Source organism: Helianthus annuus, chromosome 14 (assembly GCF_002127325.2).
Source record: "Helianthus annuus cultivar XRQ/B chromosome 14, HanXRQr2.0-SUNRISE, whole genome shotgun sequence".
NCBI classification, from domain to species: Eukaryota; Viridiplantae; Streptophyta; class Magnoliopsida; order Asterales; family Asteraceae; genus Helianthus; species Helianthus annuus.
In genome coordinates this window covers 114,566,238-114,591,944 of record NC_035446.2, presented here as the reverse complement: position 1 = coordinate 114,591,944, position 25,707 = coordinate 114,566,238, and the positions used below count along the sequence as shown (strand labels likewise).

Sequence of the window (25,707 nt, the reverse complement as noted above, 5' to 3'; positions counted from 1 at the left end):
GCTGTACGTTGTCGCGCTATAGATCTAATACACCCGAAAGAGGCCCTCAAGTGCCCAAAAGAAACCCAAGGAACCTATATCAAACTGAGAAAATCTCATTTGATTTGTATATTATACCATCTCTGCTAAAGATCTATTCTGTTCTCTTCTCAACCTATTCCCAGTTAAGATTTCAGAAATCTGGATTGGACTTGTGAAATATGTGGTAGGGAAGATACTTGCATGATAGAGTGTGTTGTTTATATTTCCAGGATTTGATTAGTATTTATTTGGGTGTTCATTGTTAAGCAATCAAAACATGATAAAACATATTATATGCAGACCTAGACACAGTAAGGATATCTTAAAGGATGACATCAGTATACTCACCTACTACAATGAATCTTTGTGCATACCTTGATCGCGGGGGTATATCCTGAAGTGGGACACGCTAATATATCAGAAATAAAATTACCTTAACGTATCATATGGTAATGGTACTTGAAATGTTCATGCATTTTGTTTAAGTGGACAAAAATACTGGTAATCGTCTGGAACTGCTTTTCATGAAAAATTAAATAAAGAATTATCTAATTGTGTGAAACAGTTTGATTGTGCTGATATGATCTTCTTACCAGTGATTCTCACAAAAATAGAGTGTTTATTGTTTTTGTTATTTACTTGCTTTCAGAAAATATAAAAATCCAAAAATAGTGTCTTTTTCTGTTTAAAATTCTTAACATACGGAAAATTGTTATTCTTGGAGGAATTGTTACTGATAGGGGGAGACAGTGTTAGAAAGTGAGTTCAAAATTTTTAAATCAGACAGGTTCTTGTGTGTTGAAAAAAAAGTTTTGCGTGTTGGTGATAAGTTGAAAATGCTTAATCTGTGATACAGTTTAATTATCTCTTGAAAAATAATAATTTATTTAACTTTGTTGAAAAATTCTTATGGTTTCTCGAGATGTTTGTTTTATAGTATACAGATTGAAGCAGTTTGTTGCTGAGAAGTTGCTGAGAAGACGAGAGTTTGATCGGATGTATGGTAGAACCTCCTTTCTATATTGCAGACAAGATTGAAGAGATTGAAGATTGCTTTGCAGATGTTAAACTGGAGTTTACTCAAACGCTAACGTGTTAAAGATTTGGTGATTGGATGCATCAGCTTAGGGGGAGTCTGTTGCTGACAGAAGCTATTGAAGCTGAAGCTATCCAAAGACCAAAGACAGTGCAAGATTACTTGAAGATTGCAAGAAGACCGAAGACAAAGTTTTGACCGAAGACAAAGTTTCTATGAAGCTATTGTCAAGGGGGAGTTTGTTGGTGCATATTTGTGACAACAGCTTAGATTTGGTCTTTGGATATCTTGTAAATAGTTATACGATAAACAGTTAGCGGGTTTAGCTTTGTATTAGTGAGATAATTGAGTTTGGGCTAAACTAAACCCAGATTGGGTGATGGGGGGCGAATTGGGCTTGCCCAAGTAGTAAACCCTAGTCCAACTTGTAAACCTTGTGTTATATAAACAAGGTTAGGCTTTAGGGTTTAGGTTAATCAGTTAATCAGCCAAAACAATATTTGTGAGAGATAGAATTTCGTGAGAGCTAAGTCTTGGACGAAATTAGGGTTTGTGAGGGATCTTGATTGATTGTAATCAGTTTGATAGATAATCAATAAAGATCCGGTTTGAAAGTGATTGCTGATTTCTGTTCCTACACGTTTTCTGCTTATTCTGATCAAGAGGATTCCGCACTCTTGATCGGATAGACAATTCTGTGAAGATCCATACACATCAAGGGGACCTACATCGTGTGTGCAAACCATTTCTTAACCGCTTCGTCATCGTGTTAATCGATGATATCCTTATCTATTCGAAGTCGAAAACCGAACACGCGTAACATCTACGTTTGGTTCTCGAGTTACTCCAGGGGAATCAACTCTATGCCAAGTTCTCCAAGTGTGAATTCTGGCTAGAGGAGGTTCAATTCCTCGGTCACATCATCAATAGTCAAGGTATTCATGTCGACCCCGCGAAGATCGAAACTGTTAGGAGTTGGGTTACTCCAAAATCACCATCCGATGTACGTTCGTTGCTCGGATTGGCGGGCTACTACCGTCGATTCATAGTTGACTTCTCGAAAATTGCTGTCCCGCTTACTTCCTTAACGCATAAAGACAAGCCTTTTGTTTGGGGAACCGAACAAGAGACTGCCTTTCAAACTCTCAAGCATATGCTCTGCAATGCTCCCGTCCTTGCTTTACCCTACGGAAACGACGACTTTATTGTCTACTGTGATGCCTCGAACCTTGGTCTTGGTTGTGTTCTCATGCAACGAGACAAGGTTATCGCTTACGCATCTCGTCAGCTCAAGATCCACGAGAAGAACTATACAACCCACGACCTCGAGCTAGGCGCAGTTGTCTTTGCGTTGAAGATTTAGCGACACTACCTTTACGGTACTAAGTGTATGGTCTTCACCGACCATAGGAGCCTTCAACATATCTTCAGCCAAAAAGAACTAAATATGCGTCAATGCCGATGGGTAGAATTTCTCAATGATTACGACTGTGAGATTCGTTGTCATCCTGGCAAAGCAAATGTCGTTGCCGACACCCTCAGCAGACGAAGCTATTTGCATAGTGTTCGTAATGTTCACGCCCAGCATCATCTCAAAACCCTCATCCGTGACGCTCAGCATGCCTGTTTTACCGAACGCACTTTGAAGAAGGAAAGGATTTATCATAATGACGAGCAGTTAGTGAATATATCGAATGGGATATTCCATTTTTTGGACTGAATTTGGATTCCCAAACGCCCTAACTTGCGACAAATCCTGTTGGATGAAGCCCACAAGTCTCGATATTCTATTCATCCTGGCGCCGACAAGATGTATCATGACCTTCGTCAACGATACTGGATACCTGGTATGAAGAAGGATATCGCTATCTATGTTTCGAAGTGCCTGACTTGCTCGAAAGTCAAGGCCGAACAACAAAGACCATCTGGCTTGCTTGTGCAACCCGAGATCCCGATGTGGAAATGGGAAAACATAGCCATGGATTTTATTACGAAACTCTCGCGTACGACCTCAGGTCACGATAGCATCTGGGTTATCGTTGACCGTTTGACTAAATCTGCTCATTTCCTGCCGATATTAGAAGACTTTAAGGTGGAAAAATTAGCCCGAATCTACACCGATGAAGGTATCTGTCGACATGGTACACCTCGTGACATCATCTCTGATCGCGATGGTCAGTTTACCTCGCGTCTTTGGGAAACGTTTCAATCTACTCTCAGAACTACGCTTAATCTAAGTACCGCTTTCCATCCCCAAACCGATGGTCAGACTGAAAGAACGATTCGTACTCTTGAAGACATGCTTTGCTCGTGTGTCATAGATTTCGGTGCTAATTGGGACGCTCACTTACCTTTAGTTGAATTCTCGTACAATAACAATTATCATTCTAGTATACAAATGGCACCATTTGAGGCATTGTACGGAAGAAAATGTCGATCGCCGATTGTGTGGCATGCGATCGGAGATGCGCAACTAACCGGTCCCGAGCTACTGCAAGAAACGACTGACAAAATCCTCCAAATTCGAGACAATCTGCTGAAAGCTCGGAGTCGTTAGGAAAGTTACGCCGATAGACGACGCAAGCCCCTTGAATTTGACGTTGGCGACCACGTACTCCTAAAGGTATCACCTTAGAAGGGTGTGGTCAGATTCGGCAAGAAAGGAAAGCTCGCGCCTCGATATGTTGGACCCTTTAAGATTCTAGAAAGGATCGGAAAAGTGGCCTACAGACTCGAACTACCGGAGGAACTTAGCAACGTTCACCCGACTTTCCATGTATCGAACCTCAGAAAGTGCCTAGCCGAGCATGATTTACAAGTTCCGCTAGAGGAGCTCCAAGTACACGAAACATTACACTTCGTGGAGAAGCCTGTCGAGATCATGGATCGAGAAACCAAGAAGCTTAGGCACTCACGCATTCCCATTGTGAAGGTTCGCTGGGAAGGCAAACGAGGCGCGGAGTTCACCTGGGAACTCGAAAGTGACATGAAGGCGAAGTACCCACAGTTGTTTGTTACGGCCAAAGCTTAATTTCGGGACGAAATTCCCTTAAGTAGGGGAGGCTGTAACACCCCGTGTTACGAAAGTCAAAGTCAAAGTCAAATTCAAGATTGAAGTCAAAGGAAGAAAAGATTGCTAATTGCGATCTGTCACTCCTTGCTCAACTACTAATTTGACTTCTTTGACTTGTAAATAATCTATTTATTTTATCTCTTTAGTTGTATTATCTGGAGTACCTATTAATAATCGAGGATTAATCGCTGTTTGTCGCATGTTTTATCGCTTTATCGCTAATTGCATCGCAATTGCATTCGCGCCTTGATTGGTAGATTCTGTATATTGTTTTACGTGTGTGTGTTACTTATGTGTTACTTGTGCATGTTTACTCTATGTTTGTGGTGATTAATCGAAACGCAATCGCAACTCTATCGCATCGCAAACGCTAAACACAAGTTATTCACACTGATTATATGTTAGATATAGTAGTTAGGTTATTTGTGTAAATAATGGGTAATTCTATCGCATCTCAACGCTCAACACACGAATCGAAACGCCGAAACTCAACACGCAAAACCCACTCGATCGAATGGCCAACCGATCGGATAGCCATCCGATCGGGTAGCCAACCGATCGAGTGGCTGTTCGACACTTGTGCACTTTCCTCTTTTGGAAACCCTATAAATACCATCATGTCACATCATTTGTGATGTGACAGCTCTCCCACTCGACCAGCGCACTCAGGACCTTCTTTCTCTCGATTTGTCGCGATTCTTGTAAGTTTTCAACCTAAATCTTGTACTTCTATGATCTACACACACTTCTTCATCATTTTTACCTTTGAATCCTAACTTTTAACCGTGAAATCAGCAGATTTGAGGTGTTCTAGGGTGATGTCATCATGGAGTTCTTATGAACTTCAAGTCTTGACTTCATTCCACCAAGAACAACTCAGATCTGAAGGATTTCCATAAGATTAATCAATGTTTTCGCATAAATCCACACATATTCATGGTCAAAAGGATTGAAAGATGGTTTTCCAACTTTCTTTCAACTCTTTTACACTCAATGCACTCAAAGCTGATAGAATCGGAGCTCGTTCTGATCTTCTACTCCTTCTTAGTGATGGGTTGGTTCGAGATCAAGTTTCTATCCAAGAGACTCCCGATTTCGGGTTAAACATGAACAACCGTCTTGAACAAGTTAACTGCTCGGACTAGGGTGATTCCTGTTCGATCGGGTCACTTGGGTCATGATGGGGTTTCTGTTGTTTAGCACGTTGTCACACCGTCTCGATCAAACTACCAAAACTTTCAAGATAATCAAGTTCAAGACGATTTGGGTTCGTTGGGACGGATTACCGCCCGATCGGATAGCCATCCGATCGGATAGCCATCCGATCGGCTTGCACTTGGTTCCACACTTAACCTTTTTATTCAAATTCTCAAGGCTCTGAACGTCGAACGGAATGCCGCTCGATGGGATAGCCATCCGATCGAACGACCATCTGACCATGTGACCTTTGGAACTTCGACACTTAACCATTTTCATAATTTTCAAATATCATCAGTAGCTAACGGATTGCCAATCGATCGGATAGCTATCCGATCGAGTGACCATCCTGCTGTGAACCTGTTCTCACTAAGTGTCCTGCCATCGGATCGCCAACTGATCAAACGACCATTCGATCGATAGACCTGAAAGGTAGAGATACTTCTCTGTTTTCAAAATGCTACAACGAAAACTTCAAAGCCATCATACACAAACACATCCTTACCAAACGCATGTCAATCCAATCGAATGGCCATCCGATCAGATGACCACCCGAACGGATTGACATCCGATCAAATGGCCAACCGATCGGATAACCATCTGATCGGGTTGCCACTCGACACTTGGTCACTTTGCACCATTTTACGCGTCGTTCTTCTCTTATGTTATCGTTAACTGTTCAGGCTAATCTCTCAGTGCTCCCTTCAATCCAAGACAGTGTTTAACTTGTTAAACGTTATCTGTGAGCATACTCGAACCCTTTTTGCTTTACGCACTTTTGGGTGTTACATACGTTACTTATTCTAAATCACAATCGACACACAACGCAAACACTATTTATACGCTGACCGTTATTGCATGCTACGTGTTATTCGATGAATGCTTGTATGTTATGTTAACACAGTGATTGTTGCCTGACACCTTAGCAACGATAGTACTATAGTTTGGACTCAGCACCCGTCGTGGGCAGGGGTTGTTAAGGGCTTTACTTCACGTGTCCCAGTGGGGATATGTGTTGCGCATTCTACAACTCGCAGTCACGTCTGTGTATATTTCTCTGTCGATAACCTACTTGCCTTCACTTTGTACATGTTACATGCTGGTTATGCGTAAACGATTTCGAACTCTACTATACTATATCAAGCTTGTATGCTCACCTTTACACTATGTGTATTGACCTCTATTTTAACGTATGTGACAGGTGTTTGAATGCTTAGGATGCTTTGCTTGCTCTTCATGGAATCAAGTAGGATTGAGAGTCTAGAAACAAAGACAATTTACTTTATTTAAATCTGAGTTGTCGGAACATGTTATTCATCTTTGAGATATTGCTATCTGTAATAATTTACTTGCTTAATAGGTTATGGTATGGGACATAATATTAACTATTCGGTAAAGTATATGTTATGGAATTTCTCTTGGACAATCTGTTTCTATCACACCCCAACTGATGGCGGAAACATCGGAGTGAGACGAAATAGATTGCAAGAGACTTCATAACGCTATTTGTGACAAGTATTTAAATAATAAATTTTCATTTCATTTCTAAAAAGTCAATTACAAGGATTTGAAACAATTACAACATAAATGATGAAATACAATACAATAAGAATACAAATTTAAAGTGTGTATCTAAGCATCCTACTAGATTCCATGCATCACCAACGTCATTGCTAGACCTGCAACATGTTTTAAAAGTGTAGTTCAATACAAAAGTATTGGCGAGCATACAAGTTTGGTGCGTAGTATATAAGTATAAAAATGATAAGGAACAATCCACATGGCAAACCTAGTTATCAAGATAAACGTATAAACTGGCATGCGATTTACAAGTCAACCCTCTGTTTACGCAAGTATGAATGAAAATTTAACATGACCACTAGTCTACGGGCGGTGCGTTATTCCTATATCGCTATACGTGTTAAATGGAGGCTCGTACGAAGCTAATGACAAGTTCATCACATAAGTATGGTCCAGAAAACACGAATCAAGCATAACAAGTAGTAAGCATGTATTGGATTGTTTGTTTGTACATTTGCATAAGAATATGTATAGTAAGTGTGTTTTGTATATAATAACATGTTACACCCAAAAGTGTGAAAACGGTAAAATGGGTCAAGTATACTCATAAAATTGCTAATTCTTCCGATTATCCAAGTGTTGACGAGCGTATGAGATTAGAAGGATGGAACACCAAGGTCACCCTATATGGGCAAGCGATGGTGCATGAGTAACGAATTTATGACGGAGGATTTGAAGTTGAAATCAAAGCATAACTAGTCGATGGATCGATGGATAAGTATATATATATTTTATATAGTTTAAGCAAAAATTTTAATTTAAGTCTATCGAAAATATTCTAGAAGTATTGTAAAAAATAAATATACAATAATTATTGTTATAAAAGCTATTTGGACCCGATACGTTTCGTTTTACAATTAAACACGTATAGTTTCACGGATTTTTACGAAAAACGGGCAGAGTTTCCTCTTTTTTGGACGATCCTGATAATACTAGTTGTCGATAAATTTGTCAAAACGCAACAATATTTCAACTAGCAATATGAAGAAATCATATGTACAATCCTATTGAAATTTTAAAGTGCCGACTATTTGTCTCGAACAAGTCTAGTATATATATATATATATATATATATATATATATATATATATATATATATATATATATATCTTTGTCTTGTTTACTGTTATAACCTATGGAATCAATAGTTGATTAAATAAACAATATAATATCTTGTAGTAAAAAATATAGTAGCACATAATATTAAAAATTCGTACAGGATTTATTTGGAACAAGGTGACTTAAGGAAAATACAAATAACTCAATTTGTGTCAAAAAACATATGTATCAAGAGTCAACATAAAGGGATCGATGTAGGTTTAAGATTAGACCAATAAGGAAAAATCTATTAAATAAAAGATTTGGCTAAACTTCCATTTTCATCCAAGCTTAAAAAAAAAAAGAAGAAACAGAGAGTTCCTTTCGGGTTTAAAAACAGAGGTTATAACACATGCCTTTCTTTCATTAGAAAAGTTCATCAATTTTTTTGGTTACTAAAGTGCTCAAAACATTACGGCTTTTATTCGGTACAAGAAGACGAATAGGATGATAGCATTACTACCTCAAATCGATGCTCGCGAATGTCACTAGTGGAGTTCGTCGGAGTTCCTTGCAGCGGTGGCAGGTAAAATCCGAGAACGAAGCGACTAGGTTTGGTTTGGTTATGTTTTGTTTTGACACCGGTCACTTGGCTGGAACTCCTTGCAGTGGTGGGCAGAGGCGTAATAGAAAACTTCGGCGCACGAAAGTGTCACGACAGAATACGAACAGTGGTGGTGAGGTGGGGTGTTTGGGTGTGTTGTCAGCTGAGCCGGCGCTGGAAATCACGTCGGAATGGCCGCCTCCGCCGCCACTCACGGCGGCGCCGCTGTCAGACTCACGAGGGAGAAGGAGGGGGTAGATGTTTGGCTGTGGATGTTTAATAACAGAGGGAGAGGGTGAGATCGAGAGGTTGGGGGTTGTGTTGGTGTTATAGCTGCAGACAAGAGTTAGGAGGGGAAGGGTTATTAAACTATGTAGGTGTGTTGAGATGTGAAGGAGATGAGAGCCAAGAGGTGTCAGCTGTAATAAGAAGTGGGTGTTAGGGTTTTGGGTACCATTTTACACTTTCAAGTAAATACACAATTAGCCCCTCAACTTTAATGAGTTAATTAAATAGTTAAATTAGCTTGGTTTAAGTTTGGTTTCCTAGAACTAACTAGGTTATCTAAATAACCTAAAAATAATTTAAATTAATTAATTAATTAATATGTTGATTTTTTTAACAAAAATAAATAATTAATAACACATATAATTAACCATATAAAACTTTTCGACGGTTATTTAATTCGCGAAAAATCTACGTTGGTTCAAGTTTAGGATTTGCATTTCAAAACGGGTCGGATTTCGGGAATCCATTTTGACGAATGTTACAGTTTCGCTTAGTGTCGCGCCCCGATGATTCCGCCATCGGTTGGGGTGTGACACCTACCTCGCCGGCTACTTCAAATCGGCAGAGGTACAATCTCCTACCTCTTGGCACATACCTCCTACCACATACCTCACTGCTGCTCATGTTTGATTGTTGAGGATCCAATCTTTGCTCATGTTCGATTGTTAGTAAGGTGTTGGACATGTTTCATTTAGTTTGGATTTGTTTTTGTTGAATGCAGCCTTGTAATAGTCTTGATTTCAGTTGTTTTTTGTGTTGTTACACATGTTTTAATTTCAGTGCTGAGAAAAACCGAGCGAAAAACGAGCCGCTCAATTCAAATTCAATCCGAGCATGAGCATCACTTTTGTGCTCGTGTAACACCCCGAAAATATAAAACTTTATATCAGAATTATAAAGTATAAAATAAACAAGAATAAACTAACTAGGAATAAATAACCCGGTTGGTCATGAGTCTTGTAGTAACATGTAACTGGGTTAAAACATCTAAAGTATGAACTAAACAATTGATGAGGGACTAAAATCGTTAAACTTGAAACTTAAATTAATAAAACAAAATGAAATAACACCAAACACACACAAAAGTGTGTGTCTGGTCGATCAAAACACAGGGGCTACACAAGGGTTCCCCACAAACCCAAGTTCATGCAATTTTCCCTCAAATTGAAGGCCCTAATCAGTTCCAAATCGATTTTTAAGCACAAATTCGTGATCATCTCGTTGAAGGGATCATAAGGTATGCTAAATTATGTTGTTTTGATTCAACTCAAATTCCTAGTATATGATGAAATCGAAATTGGAGCTTGATTATGTGATGTCTAGATGAAACTTGTAATGAAAACAAGTTTAGAAGTAAATCCTAGTTGATAAATTGCAGGGAATAGGTTCAAATTTCTGAAATTTATGATAACCCATTCATAGGTTAAGTGGGTTTTACAAGATAGGATGAACACAAGAATTATAACTATCAAAAGTAGTATTACTTTTTTTTTATATGATGATTTGATGTTAGTATGCATGCTTGACATGATAGAATCAAAATATGTGATTGAAATTGGTGAAAATAACAAGTTATGAACTTGATTCTAGTTATGTAAAAATTAGACCCGCCAGGTGTTCGTTAAAATGCCTAAGTGAGGAATGAAATGTTAAAAAAATCCAATGAAAACGCATGTTTGATTTTATGGCAAATTATGCGTTAAAGTTTATAAAAAGGGTTCTAAATTGATTGTGAACTGAACTCCTTAGGCAAAGTATCCGGATCGTCGAGTGGACAAGCCGAAGGGGATACGCGCTTGAAAGGGGTGCTCTAAAGGTACGCGACTTTAGTTCCGTTACATTATGCATAAAAGTTTGGATTTAGTTTGTTAATGGTGTCATAGTGTAGTATGTGCGTTTGGTGTGTCATTGAAGTGGCAAAGCTCACTCGACAATCAAACGGGTCAAAATAATGGTTGGAAATAGTTTGGCTTGTCATTAAAGTGATGGCCTTCACTCGACAACCAAACGGGTTAAAACTATGTCTTTAAAACGATCATGTGTGTAGAGACTTAAAGGTCTCATATTGTGCTAGCGTTAGATAGCCATACGCCAATGAAGTGGCTATGCTAAGTTAAGTTTACGAATCCGAGATATCGAGTCGAACGATAGAAATCAACTGTAAGTGTTGCATGAAGCGGCATGCTTGAATTTTAAGAAAACAAGCATGAAATTCTAATGTGAGCGTAAAGCCATGTAATGGCGCGGATACGCCAAGATTAGCAAGCCCGGGGATTGGGTGATTAAGTCTAGAATGCCCAAGAACTGAATAAAGAAATTATGCACACATAGCTAATGGGTCGAATAATCGAAACAAGGATTTTGGGAACCATTGTTCATAAAACGGGTTTCATTATGTGAAATGTACATGATTAGATCCATAATTTTATTACGGACACATAGGAAAAAAGAATCGACTAAAATAGACAAGCAGGTAAAAAGTTATGCTAGTTTAAAGTTAGAATTTTTACAAATTTCGGAGTTGGGCAAATATACAGGTCCAGGAACCGGACCTGCTGGAAAACGTGCTCCCCCGCGCCACGCGACGTGGTAACAAGATGCTGGCGCGACACGCGGGGCCGCCCGCGGCACGCGAAGGATACACTTGAGTCTGTCGCGTGGCGCGACAGACCAAAAATCAAGATTTTTTTTTTTTTTTGTTATGCGTATGCTATTGGGGCTTGTCTATGCTTATTATAACGTTGTCAAAACTAATAATTGGTGTGGTTTTGACCTTAGGTAATGCTCATTTCTTTTCGGATGCCGATCAAGCAAGAAAGCAAGAACCAAACACAAGTTTTGAAGCTTCCGCACTAATCTAATCATGTTTAGACAATGTTGTTTTGTAACCACCACTAAATGTCAGATGTTTTAAACTAGATAGTTGGTTATGTTAAAACATCATAACGATGTACATCTTAGTTTATTAACTAAGTTTTTGTTAATTATGCATTTTGTTTTTGAAAAATGTGTATTTTATAATAAAATAATAAATAAATAAGACGAGTCTTACAAGTTGGTAATCAGAGCTCAAGGTTGTTAACAAAGTGTGTTCGGTTCAAGCTTGATTAAACATCCGGTAAGAGTTAATTATTTTAGTAAACTTATTAAATGTAGAAGAGAAATATGAATTGACGTGCATGGGAAGAGCGTGTTAACACACTCAAACCCGGAAAGTGCACTAAATGAGATTGGTTAAAGCAAGTTACGAACTTGGGTAAACCGAAGCAAATAAAATATATGTTATAGATGAAATGTTTAACGATTGGTGTACACATTTCAGTTTCAAAGATGACGGAAAAAAGGTAACAATGATGCGGTGCCGATAGTCACCGAGCAAATGAAAGAAGTGATTGCCGAGAGGTAGGAAAGGCAATTGAAAATAGCCTATCCGGTTTTATAGATAAGATCCAAAACACGGTACTTTCGGTAGTCGAAGAGAGGATAAAGTAGTTGGAAGATAGTACCAACACAGCAAAGGAAAAATCTGGAGAGCGCAAGGGCTGCTCATACAAGGAATTCATGGCATGTAAACCACCACTTTATAATGGAGAGGTGGATCCGATAATATGCCAACGATGGTTAAGTGATATTGAGGGGGTGTTTGAGAGAACCCACTGCGACACAAACGACTTCGTAGCTTATGGTACGGGTCAGCTGAGAGGTCAAGCAAAAGATTGGTGGGATAACAAGAAAAGGGAGATCGGAAGCGAAGCGGCAAGGGCAGTGACATGGGACGAGTTTAAGGTACCATTCCTTAAACACCACAGTCCCAAGGCAGTTATCAACCGAATCAAGGAGGAATTTATTCAGCTAAGGCAGAAAGGTGAATCTATTGATAAGATCACGGGGATCTTTCTCGACAAACTGAGATTTTGTGACGAGTTGGTGACGTCCGAAGAACATAAAGTATATTATTACTATAATATGCTAAGTGAAGAGTATCGGGAGTTTATGACTCCCTCGAAATACGAGACTCTCACTGAAATCATTAACACTGCTCGAGAAAGGGAGATAGAGATGAAAAAGCAAATTGAGAGAGGTGAACGAAGGGCATAAGTTGTTAATCCAAGCCCTACAAAGAAGGCGCGTACTAATAAGTCATCTAAGAAACAAGATGGGAAAGGCGGGTCACCGAGTTGTAAGGTTTGTGGTAAAGGGCACAAGGGCGAGTGTCGGTTCAAAGACAAGTCGTGCCCCATATGCGGGAAGACAAGGCATACAGCTGCGTTATGCCCGGGAAAAGTGTCGGTTTGCTATAAATGCTACCAGCCGGGTCATAGAAATCAGAATGCCCAGAGTTAGTCGGAAGGAAGGATGGCAAGGATTCGCAAGCTGAAACTCCAAAAGGAAAGGCCAGATCCTTCCAGTTAACCGCGGCCGAGGCAAAGATGGAGCCCGATGTGGTCTCAGGTATATTCTCCATAAATTCAATTCCCGCACATGTGTTATTTGATATGGGTGCGAATAAATCCTTTATCTCACATGGATTTATTCGACATCCTTCATTTGTATTGACAAAATTACCTATGCCTCTAGAAGTAGAAATAGGCGACAACAAAAGTTTTATTGTTTGTGACGTATGTCAGGATTGTAAGATGAGTATCAACGGTGAAGAATACTCAATAGACCGGATTCCGATGTCAATGGGAGAATTCCAAGTGGTGGTCGGAATGGATTGGCTATCCCGACATCACGCGAAGGTCGTGTGTTTCCGCAAGGAGATAAAATTAACGTCTCCAATTGGAAAACACTTTACCATTTATGGCGAGAAAGGGGGTAATCCCGTAATATGCCCAATGTTAAAAGCTCACAAACTTATGAGGCGCGGATGTAGAGCGTTCATGATATACGTAAACGAACCAGACAAGGGATCGCCAAAGATTGAAGACGTACCGGTGGTACGTGAGTATGCTGATGTATTTCCGGAAGATTTACCGGGAATACCGCCTAAATGGGAGGTAGAGTTCGGAATCGAATTAATTTCGGGTGCGAAACCTGTGGCCAAGGCGCCGTATCGGCTCGCGCCATCGGAGCTACAAGAATTGATGTCTCAGATCCAAAACCTGCTCGACAAGGGGTTTATTAGGCCGAGTGTGTCTCCGTGGGGCGCCCCGGTGCTATTTGTGAAGAAGAAGGATGGGAGCATGCAAATGTGTATCGATTACCGGGAGTTAAATAAACTCACGGTGAAAAATCGATACCCACTCCCAAGAATTGATGATCTATTTGACCAACTACAAGGTGCGACTTGGTTCTTCAAGATTGATCTTAGATCAGGGTATTACAAGTTGAAGGTCAAGGAGGAGGATGTACCGAAGATGGCCTTTCGTACACGGTACGGACATTATGAATTCCTAGTAATGTCCTTCGGATTGACCAATGCGCCCGCGGCTTTCATGGACCTCATGAACCGGGTTTGCAAGCCGATGCTGGACAAGTCGGTGATAGTATTCATCGACGACATCTTGATATATTCAAAGAATGAAGCGGAACACGCAAGCCATTTACGTGAAGTGTTGGAGACACTCAGAAGAGAGAAATTAAATGCCAAATTCTCGAAATACGCTTTCTGGTTACGAGAAGTGCAATTTCTCGGGCACATTATTAGTGCGAACGGGGTGTTAGTGGACCTGTAAAAAATAGAAGCAGTGGCGAGATGGAATCCTCCGAAGAATCCTTCGGAAATCAGAAATTTTTTGGGGCTTGCGGGATATTATAGGAGGTTCATACAAGATTTCTCCAAGATTGTTGCGTCGTTGACCAAATTAACTCGAAAAGATGAAAAGTTTATATGGGGCGATGATCAAGAAAAAGCATTCCAAACGCTTAAAGAAAAATTGACCCACGCTCCGGTATTGACATTACCGGACGGAGTTGAAGATATGGTAGTTTACTCGGATGCGTCACATTCGGGGCTCGGGTGCGTTTTGATGCAACGAGGCAAGGTTATAGCCTATGCTTCGAGACAACTGAAGACTCATGAAAAGAAATACCCTACACACGATCTCGAGTTGGCAGCGGTGGTATTCGCCTTGAAGATATGGAGGCATTATTTGTATGGGGTAAAATGCACTATCTTTACCGACCATAAAAGTTTGAAATATTTCTTCGATCAGAAGGAATTGAACATGAGATAGAGGCGGTGGTTAGAAACAGTCAAGGATTTCGATTGTGATATACATTACCATCCCGGGAAGGCTAATGTGGTAGCGGACGTGTTGAGCCAAAAGGTAGACTATACACCAATTCGAGTACGATCGATGCAACTAATTGTGACATCGGGTATACTTGAACAAATTCAAAAATCTCAAGTTGAAGCTATGAAAGAGGAAAATTTGAAGAAAGGAAGGATAGTTGGCCAATTGAAAGAATTGGTGGATGGTAACAACGGGTTAAAGACTCGTTTTCGGAGAATATGGGTCCCAAATTCGTGTGGAGTCAAGATGCTTATACTTGACGAAGCCCATAAATCTCGTTATTCTATCCATCCGGGGGCAACCAAGATGTATAATGATTTAAAGCAAAATTATTGGTGGCCCGGAATGAATAGAGATGTTGTAAAGTATGTGGAGAAGTGCTTGACCTGTTTGCAAGTTAAAGCAGAGCACCAAAAGCCATATGGTAAACTGTAACCGTTGGACATCCTAGTGTGGAAATGGGAGCAAATCACAATGGATTTATTGACCAAACTACCCAAAACCAACCGCGGATACGATGCTATATGGGTAGTTGTGGATAGATTGACAAAATGTGCTCACTTCATTCCGATTCGTGAGACTTATACGTCCGAAAAGATGTCAGAAGTTTATACCAATGAAATAGTGGCATGCCACGGAGTACCGATATCCATCGTGTCCGATAGAGATACTCGGTTTACTTCGAACTTTTGGCGTGAATTCCAAGAGCGAATGGGGACTAAACTGTTCATTAGCACAACATACCATCCACAAACGGATGGACAGAGTGAAAGAACAATACAAACGTTGGAAGATATGTTACGAGCATGTATTATCGACTTCGGGGGAAGTTGGGATGTTTAACAACCGTTGGTCGAATTTTCATATAATAATAGTTGCCACGCAAGCATCGGTATGGCTTCGTACGAGATGCTTTACGGTAGAAAATGCCGAACCCTGGTGTGTTGGGATGAGGTAGGTCCACGTGAGCTTGCACATAAGGATGTAGTCCAAATCACGAATGAGAAAATTGACTTGGTCCGAGCTCACTTGAAATAGGCTCAAGATCGACAAAAGTCGTACTCGGACAAAAGAAGGAAACCGATTAAGTCTCAAGTTGGTGATAAAGTGATGTTGAAAGTATCACCGTGGAAAGGGATTATTCGTTTCAGAAAAAGGGGGAAATTAAGCCCAAGGTTTATTGGGCCATTTAGAATCATTGAACGAGTTGGTAAGATCGCATACCGTCTCGAATTACCCGAGGAACTGAGTGGAATTCATAGCACATTCCACGTATCACATCTCCGGAAATGTCTAGCCGACGAAACAGCTTATATCCACTACGATGACATTGAAGTGGATAATAATCTTAACTACGCGGTGAAGCCGATTGCGATTCTAGATCGTAAAGTGAAAAGCTTGAGGAAGAAAGTGATTAATCAAGTAAAGGTCAAATGGGAGCACAGAAAAGGGTTCGGATACCACATGGGAGTCCGAAGAAGAGATGCAACGACTCTACCCTATATTGTTTGGTACGTACTAACCGTTGGTCGAATTTTCATACAAAAATAATTACCACGCAAGCATCGGAATGGCTTCGTACGAGATGCTTTACGGTAGAAAATGCCGAACCCGGTGTGTTGGGATGAGGTAGGTCCACGTGAGCTTACACATAAGGATGTAGTCCGAATCACGAATGAGAAAATTGACTTGGTCCGAGCTTACTTGAAAGCGGCTCAAGATCGATAAAAGTCGTACTCGGACAAAAGAAGGAGACCGATTGAGTCTCAAGTTGGTGATAAAGTGATGCTGAAAGTATCACCGTGGAAAGGGATTATTCGTTTCAGAAAAAGGGGGAAATTAAGCCCAAGGTTTATTGGGTGATGTGTGTAAAATGCAACATATAAATTACATCAAATGAGGCATAAAACTAACCCTTTTTAAGTACTAATGTTGGAAAAAGAGTGTTTTTGTCTTCCTTTTGTATTTTCAGGATTAAATGAGCTCAAATTCACAAAAGAAGCAAAAAGACTGCTAAATCTAACATAAATACAAGAAAAGGAACAAAAGTGGATTGCCCGATCCCTCAACGGCATCTTCCCAAGCAAAATAGAGAAGGCAGAAGACTGAACACGCCCCGTGCTCAGCCAGCACGGGGCCGTGCCCAAGAAGCAGCAGAAAAGACAAACCTATAGAAGCTTCTATTGCCCATCACGGGGCCGTGTCCAGTGAACACGGGGGCATGGCGAAAGTACAGCAGGCGCATTAATTGTAATTGCGAATTACAATTAATGAAGAGAGAGAGAGAGTGTCAGACGGGCACGGGGGCGTGTCCAGCGGACACGGGGCCCTGCCCAGCCTTCTGTTCAGCCTATAAATAGGAGTGCTTGGTTTCATTTCAACTCATCCCTTGGCACACCACCTCTCTCACACTTCATCCACCACCCACCACCATCACAACACCATCATCCACCACCATCATCCATTGTCCATCATAGAGTGTGTGAGTCGTCTCGGGATCCAAGATTGATCGTAAGAGTTCTTGACAATCAAGGCCATGTTTGCCTAAGTCTCTTACATCACTTGGTGAAGACAAGTGTTTAGTATAATACTTTTTATTTTTAATCTTTTGCACTTTTTATTTGGTTTTGTATTAATGACTTTAATAACTAGTTGCTTATGTTGAAGGTGATCTTTCTTTATCGTTTGTCCGTGGTGTCTTGGCATTATTTTACTGTCTATACAGAATAAAAGATTTTCACCATTCATATCTCCACGGTCTATATGGAGGTATGTTGGCTACCTGGTCAGGGGTTAAGGGAATGGTTTGGTAAGGGTCTTGCCCTTGTTCAGCGTTTAGAGGTCCTGCAAGGGACCTGGGTCAAATTTAGTAGGATCTCCTTCAATGCCCATAGGTATTGGATGGCGGGGATCCAAACTCTTTGACCCCCTCATAAGTTAACTACTATTAATACTATAACCCGGCTATTTAGGATTGTATCCCTGCTGACTCAGACTACTTAGTCGAGGGTAACGTCACCGCTAAAAGCGGGGCCTACCATAATTTGCATTAATAACTTAATTCATTATCTTCCAATAATCCGACCCTTTAGGATTGTATCCTTGCTGACTCAAACTACTGGGTTGAGGGTAACGTCGCCTTCAAAAGAGGGGCCTACTACAATAACTAAGATAATCTCTTAAACAAGTGCAAAAGTGCGAAAATAATCAAAGTTTATACTAATACACGAGTCGGATCCAAGTGATTCATCTTGTCTATCTGTTTTTATTTTTATTTTTCAGCATTTAGTTAGTTTTTATTTTCTTAGTTTAAAAATCTTTTCTAACTTTTTTTTATTTGATTAGACGTTGAGGATAAACCGGTACTAAAAGCTCTTGTGTCCTTGGACGACCTCGGTATCTTACCAACACTAAACTACGTCCACGATGGGTGCACTTGCCCATATGTGTGTTTAGTGTTAGTAAATATCGTGTTTTATAAATTTAAAACTTGGCTAAAAGTGTAAAAAGGGCTTAAAATATACATCAAAAATATATTACACTTAACGCACATCAAGTTTTTGGCGCCGCTGCCGGGGACACAAGGATTTTAAGAAAATTAGGAATCAACGGCCTAATCATACTTTTATTTTTCTTTTTAATTTTTTTTAGGATTTTATTTGTTTTTCAGCTTCTGCAGAGCTCAGCACGGGACGTGCCTGGTCGGACACGGGCCGTGCCCATCATAGTCACTGGCAGTTTTTAGTTTTCCAAGTTACAGAAGGCTGACCACGGGGCCGTGTAGGTGCAACACGGGGCCGTGTCCAACTCTCCAGTAACTGGGATCTGGAAAACAAACACTGTAATTCCGACCACGGGCCGTGTTCACTGAGCACGGGGCCGTGGTGAACCTTCTGACCAGCATTCTTTTCTGTTTTTATTGCAGGACTTGGAACCAGACGCCATTCTACATAGTGTATGAGCTCCAGTTCTAATAAGGACATAAAAGAACCTCTAGAAGAACCCGAACGCTTTCTCAGAAAAAGACTAAAAGCTAAAAACCAAGAGAAAGTTTTGGGGAATCCACCTCCAATGGCGGACCAACGTACCCTCATGGATTATCTACGACCCACCGTAGGTAACCTAGGCGCCGCTATCAATGCACCGAATGTTGAAGCCAATAACTTCGAACTTCGGCCGCATTTGATACAAATGCTCCAAAACTCCGCAACCTTCCATGGGCTTGCGGATGAGGATCCACATCTACATATTACTAATTTCTTAGAAATATGTGATACCTTTCGGATCAATGGAGCATCAAATGACGCCATCCGCCTTCAAATGTTTCCTTTTTCACTAAAAGACCGAGCAAAAGCTTGGCTCAACGCCCTTCCAGCTGGATCGGTAAACACCTGGGATGAACTAGCCCAAAAATTTCTATATAAGTATTTCCCTCCCGCTAAAACAGCTAAATTAATGACTAAAATTAATACATATTCACAAGAGGACGGGGAATCCTTATATGAAACTTGGGAAAGGTTCAAGGAACTATTGCGAAAGTGTCCACATCATCGCCTTGCGATATGGCAACAAGTATCCACTTTCTATAATGGGTTGTTGCCACTCACAAGGCAGACACTCGACTCTAGCTCCGGGGGACTTTTAGGTAATCGCCCCCCGCATGAAATATATAATCAAATTGAGGAAATTGCTCAAACCAATTTTCAGTGGCACACACCCCGAGGCAATAAATCTATTGCCCCGGGCGCCCATAAGGTTGATGAAAGCACTTCTTTACAAGCCCAAATCGAGGCCCTTTCTTCAAAAATAAAAAAAAAATAGAAATGACAAAAACAGTCTCGGTTATGGCTTGTGAAGGGTGTGGTGGGCCACATGAAAATTGGAGTTATATGAAAGAGACAGACGATCAACAAGAGTCGGTAAGCTACATTGATAATAGACCTAGGCCGTCGGGTCCTCCAACGGGCACTTACAACCAAGGATGGCGAAACCACCCAAACCTTGGTTGGAGAGAACCCGACAATAGTAGTAACCAACAAACCCAACGAACAAACTTTCAACAACCAAGAAATGAGTCACAAAATTTCACTCAACAACAAGGTGGACGAGAAAGGCTTGAAGATACTGTATCTCGCCTCATCTCCGACACTGAAAAGAAAAACTCGGAAAGGTTTCTACAATTAGAATCAAATTTTAGAAATCAACAAGCTAGTATTCAAAACATAGAAAAACAATTAAATCAACTAGCTCAAAATTTTTCCGAGAGACCACAAGGTGCATTACCAAGCAATACCGAAAGAAACCCAAAAGCGCAAGTTCATCTCATCACGTTACGAAACCGCACCGTGGGGCCTGCGGAAGCGCCACCACCGACAGAAGAGACTATACCCCCGCCTCTGCAGGAGAAGAACTCCCCTCCATCATCAGAGCCTACCAAGGCTCCTCGAGTTCCGTACCCCGGTAGGTTAATTCATCAAAAGACCAATGAGCAATTCGCAAAATTCGAAAGTCTATTAAAACAATTACATGTCAATATTCCTTTTATTGATGTCCTAACCCAAATGCCCAAATACTCTAAGTTCATGAGGGACTTCCTTACTCATAAAAAGAAAATTGAAACTTTGCAATTAGTTAACTTAGGCGAAGAATGCTCTGCCCTCGTACTCAACAAACTTCCCCAAAAGAAAATCGATCCTGGAAGCTTCACGATTCCCTGCTCAATCGGGGACTCCCCCGTTGGTAATGCACTAGCCGACCTTGGGGCTAGCATTAACCTCATGCCCTCATCAATGTTTAAAAGACTCGGCCTAGGAACAACGAGTCCTACAAAAATGAGCATACAACTTGCTGATCGATCCGTCAAATTCCCACAAGGTGTCATCGAAAATGTCCTAGTAAAGGTAAACAACTTCGTCTATCCGACCGATTTTGTCATACTCGATATGGAGGAAGACACCGAGGTCCCCCTCATACTAGGGAGACCATTTCTTGCCACCGCACAAGCAGTGGTAGACATGAATGACGGAACGCTCACCCTAAGGTACGCGGATGATGAAGTAAAATTCGGGGTTGGGAAGAGAATAGAGGACGACGACCCGGTCAACTACATGAAGGTTATTGATTCGAGTTTGGATGCTGCTCTCCGACGGTGCAACATGGGATGCCAAACATCCCACTCGGAAAATATATAACCTCACATTGGGTCTAGCCAAGGACCCTTATAAACGTGGCGCACCACGGAGGCATTCCGCGGAACTATCCTTAGTTTAGTTTAATCTTTTAGTTTTAATTTGCAGGAATAAAACACACTCGTGGTGGTAAAGGATGAAAAGGGGAACGAGAAAAATGACCCCATGCACAAGAACAAGGCAACCGACATCAATTTCTCCATTACAGAAGGTTCAACACGGGCCGTGTCCAACCAACACGACCCCGTGCTGAACCCCCTGCAGAAAAATGCCCAGTTCAGGTAACTGGACACGGGCCGTGTTCACCAGACACGCCCCCGTGTCCAGGCTTCTGTTTCTTTTCTTTAATTTTCATTACTGGCACCTGAACACGGGGCCGTGTCCAGACTGCCAGTAACATAAATCTTTGCTTTTAACACCATATTACACATTTAATCAACCTAAAAATTTATTTTTGGGACACATTGAGGACAATGTATAATTTAAGTGTGGGGGGGGGGGGTGCTAAAATTTTGAAATTTTGCAAGTCCTAATAACAAGCCTTACACAAAACTCTATTGGAACCGCTAAACACCCCAAATTTTTTCAAAAATTTTCATTTTTTTACTTGTCTAAAGTTTAAGTTAGGAATCCTAAGATTAATAAGGTTATATTTTTACAAATTTACAACCGAGAGCGTCGTGATAACAAGAACCAACATAAGAAAATTATGAAAAGGCATGACAAGCTTAGTTAAAATTTGATTATATATACTTGATCACATAGAAAAACCCATTCCCACAAAAAGTGAGTTTTGAGCCTTTATTGAGCATACAAATTTACATCTTTAGACTAAATGCTCATTTTTCGTTTCTTGTGTGAATAGCCGCTTGGTTCTTACGACTCTAGAACTTGCCACGACGATTCATTCCCGGTCCTTACCAACTTAAACCCAAGTAAGTAAATGATGGAGGCATTAGGACTAACCATTTTTCTTTCTACACCATTATTTTCATTTTTCTTACCTACCCAAAATCCCCCTAGTTAACTCCTTTGAGCCTAAACCTTTCATTTCTTTACCCTAAAACCTTTTTACCCACCAAAAAAGAAAAACCCTTTTTATTTTTCACCCTTTATTTTAGTAACAAGCTCGGTTTTTCGTGTGACAAAAAAAAAATGATGAAGTTAGAAATAAACAAACAAAGCTCTTAAAACAAAAAGCTTGTTTGGAAAAATACTTCAAAATAAAAAGTCACTAAAACAAAGTGTTTTACGAAAACTGACGCTTTTTACACTTTTCGCCCTTTTCTACTAACCCATTCACCCACCTTTAGCCCAAGCCTATACTCAAAAAGTTCTCTTGATATTTACAAAGGTAACAAGTTAAAAAGGAGGAGGATTGATTGCGTGGCAAGCTTATGATAGGAATAAGTTCCATGCCGCTCTCGAGTGATTCACTAAAAATACACCTTCGGCCGAGTGTGAGTGATTTCTCCCGTGAGGTATGTGAACTTGTATATAAATGGAATTTTAAAAAAAGGCATGTTATGCCCAAATAAGTAATTTATCCTATGAAACGTTCTAAATAAATCATAACGAATAGGATTGTAAATAAATAAAAATAAAACCCAAAAAAATCTTGGATTCTCAACACTCTATGACAAGCCAAAAACCTTCTCTTCTACCCATTCCATTTGGGAGTGTAAGCCACATATTAAAGAGTTTTGCTTGAGGACAAGCAAAAGTTCAAGTGTGGGGGTATTGATGTGTGTAAAATGCAACATATAAATTACATCAAATGAGGCATAAAACTAACCCTTTTTAAGTACTAATGTTGGAAAAAGAGTGTTTTTGTCTTCCTTTTGTATTTTCAGGATTAAATGAGCTCAAATTCACAAAAGAAGCAAAAAGACAGCTAAATCTAACATAAATACAAGAAAAGGAACAAAAGTGGATTGCCCGACCCCTCAACGGCATCTTCCCAAGCAAAATAGAGAAGGCAGAAGACTGAACACGCCCCGTGCTCAGCCAGCACGGGGCCGTGCCCAAGAAGCAGCAGAAAAGACAAACCTATAGAAGCTTCTATTGCCCATCACGGGGCCGTGTCCAGGAACACGGGGGCGTAGCGAAAGTACAGCAGGCGCATTAATTGTAATTGCGAATTACAATTAATGAAGAGAGAGAGTGTCAGACGGGCACGGGGGCGTGTCCAGCGGACACGGGGCCGTGCCCAGCCTTCTGTTCAGCCTATAAATAGGAGTGCTTGGTTTCATTTCAACTCATCCCTTGGCACACCACCTCTCTCACACTTCATCCACCACCCACCACCATCACAACACCATCATCCACCACCATCATCCATTGTCCATCATAGAGTGTGTGAGTCGTCTCGGGATCCAAGATTGATCGTAAGAGTTCTTGACAATCAAGGCCAAGTTTGCCTAAGTCTCTTACATCACTTGGTGAAGACAAGTGTTTAGTATAATACTTTTTATTTTTAATCTTTTGCACTTTTTATTTGGTTTTGTATTAATGACTTTAATAACTAGTTGCTTATGTTGAAGGTGATCTTTCCTTATCGTTTGTCCGTGGTGTCTTGGCATTATTTTACTGTCTATATAAAATAAAAGATTTTCACCATTCATACCTCCACGGTCTATATGGAGGTATGTTGGCTACCTGGTCGGGGGTTAAGGGAACGGTTTGGTAAGGGTCTTGCCCTTGTTCAGCGTTTAGAGGTCGTGCAAGGGACCTGGGTCAAATTTAGTAGGATCTCCTTCAATGCCCATAGGTATTGGATGGCGGGGATCCAAACTCTTTGACCCCCTCATAAGTTAACTACTATTAATACTATAACCCGGCTATTTAGGACTGTATCCCTGCTGACTCAGACTACTTTGTCGAGGGTAACGTCACCGCCAAAAGAGGGGCCTACCATAATTTGCATTAATAACTTAATTCATTATCTTCCAATAATCCGACCCTTTAGGATTGTATCCTTGCTGACTCAAACTACTGGGTTGGGGGTAACGTCGCCTTCAAAAGAGGGGCCTACTACAATAACTAAGATAATCTCTTAAACAAGTGCAAAAGTGCGAAAATAATCAAAGGTTATACTAATACACGAGTCGGATCCAAGTGATTCATCTTGTCTATCTGTTTTTATTTTTATTTTTATTTTTCAGCATTTAGTTAGTTTTTATTTTCTTAGTTTAAAAATCTTTTCTAACTTTTTTTTTTATTTGATTAGACGTTGAGGATAAATCGGTACTAAAAGCTCTTGTGTCCTTGGACGACCTCGGTATCTTACCAACACTATACTACGTCCACGATGGGTGCACTTGCCCATATGTTTGTTTAGTGTTAGTAAATATCGTGTTTTATAAATTTAAAACTTGGCTAAAAGTGTAAAAAGGGCTTAAAATATACATCAAAAATATATTACACTTAACGCACTTCATTGGGCCATTTAGAATCAATGAACGAGTTGGTAAGGTCGCACACGGTCTCGAATTACCTGAGGAACTGAGTGGAATTCATAGCACATTCCACGTATCACATCTCCGGAAATGTCTAGCCGACGAAACAACTTATATCCATACGATGACATTGAAGTGGATAATAGTCTTAACTATGCGGTGAAGCCGATTGCGATTCTAGATCGTAAAGTGAAAAGCTTGAGGAACAAAGTGATTAATCAAGTAAAGGTCAAATGGGAATACAGAAAGGGTTCGGATACCACATGGGAGTCCGAAGAAGAGATGCAACGACTCTACCCTATATTGTTTGGTACGTACTCTAGTTTCGGGGACGAAAACCTTTTAAGGGGGGTGGACTTGTAACACCCCGAAAATATAAAACTATATATTAGAATTATAAAGTATAAAATAAACAAGAATAAACTAAGTTGGAATAAATAACCCGGTTAGTCATGAGTCTTGTAGTAACATGTAAGTGGGTTAAAACACCTAAAGTATGAACTAAACAATTGTTGAGGGACTAAAATCGTTAAACTTGAAACTTAAATTAATAAAACAAAATTAAATTACACCAAACACACACAAAAGTGTGTGTCTGGTCGATCAAAACACAGGGGCGACACAAGGGTTCCCCACAAACCCTAGTTCATGCAATTTTCCCTCAAATTGAAGGCCCTAATCAGTTCCAAATCGATTTTCAAGCACAAATTCGTGATCACCTCGTTGAAGGGATCATAAGGTATGCTAAATTATGTTGTTTTGATTCAACTCAAATTCTTAGTATATGATAAAATCGAAATTGGAGCTTGATTATGTGATGTCTAGACGAAACTTGTAATGAAAACAAGTTTAGAAGTAAATCCTAGTTGATAAATTGCAGGGAATAGGTTTAAATTTAAGAAATTTATGATAACCCATTCATAGGTTAAGTGGGTTTTACAAGATAGGATGAACACAATAATTATAACTATCAAAAGTAGTATT

General features: G+C 40.2%; 1 long non-coding RNA gene and 1 other non-coding gene across 2 annotated transcripts; one reads left to right on the top strand and one right to left on the bottom strand.

Annotated features, from left to right (window-relative positions):
* The first annotated feature begins 9,940 nt into the window (after nucleotides 1-9,940).
* Nucleotides 9,941-11,778, top strand: LOC110905777. Its single transcript, XR_002573406.1, has 3 exons — nucleotides 9,941-10,075; nucleotides 10,588-10,654; nucleotides 11,617-11,778. It is a non-coding gene; the product is annotated as an uncharacterized LOC110905777 (long non-coding RNA).
* A 7,748-nt stretch (nucleotides 11,779-19,526) lies between these two features.
* Nucleotides 19,527-19,633, bottom strand: LOC118486900. The gene has a single exon (XR_004880066.1). It is a non-coding gene; the product is annotated as a small nucleolar RNA R71 (small nucleolar RNA).
* Between the last annotated feature and the right edge of the window lie 6,074 nt (nucleotides 19,634-25,707).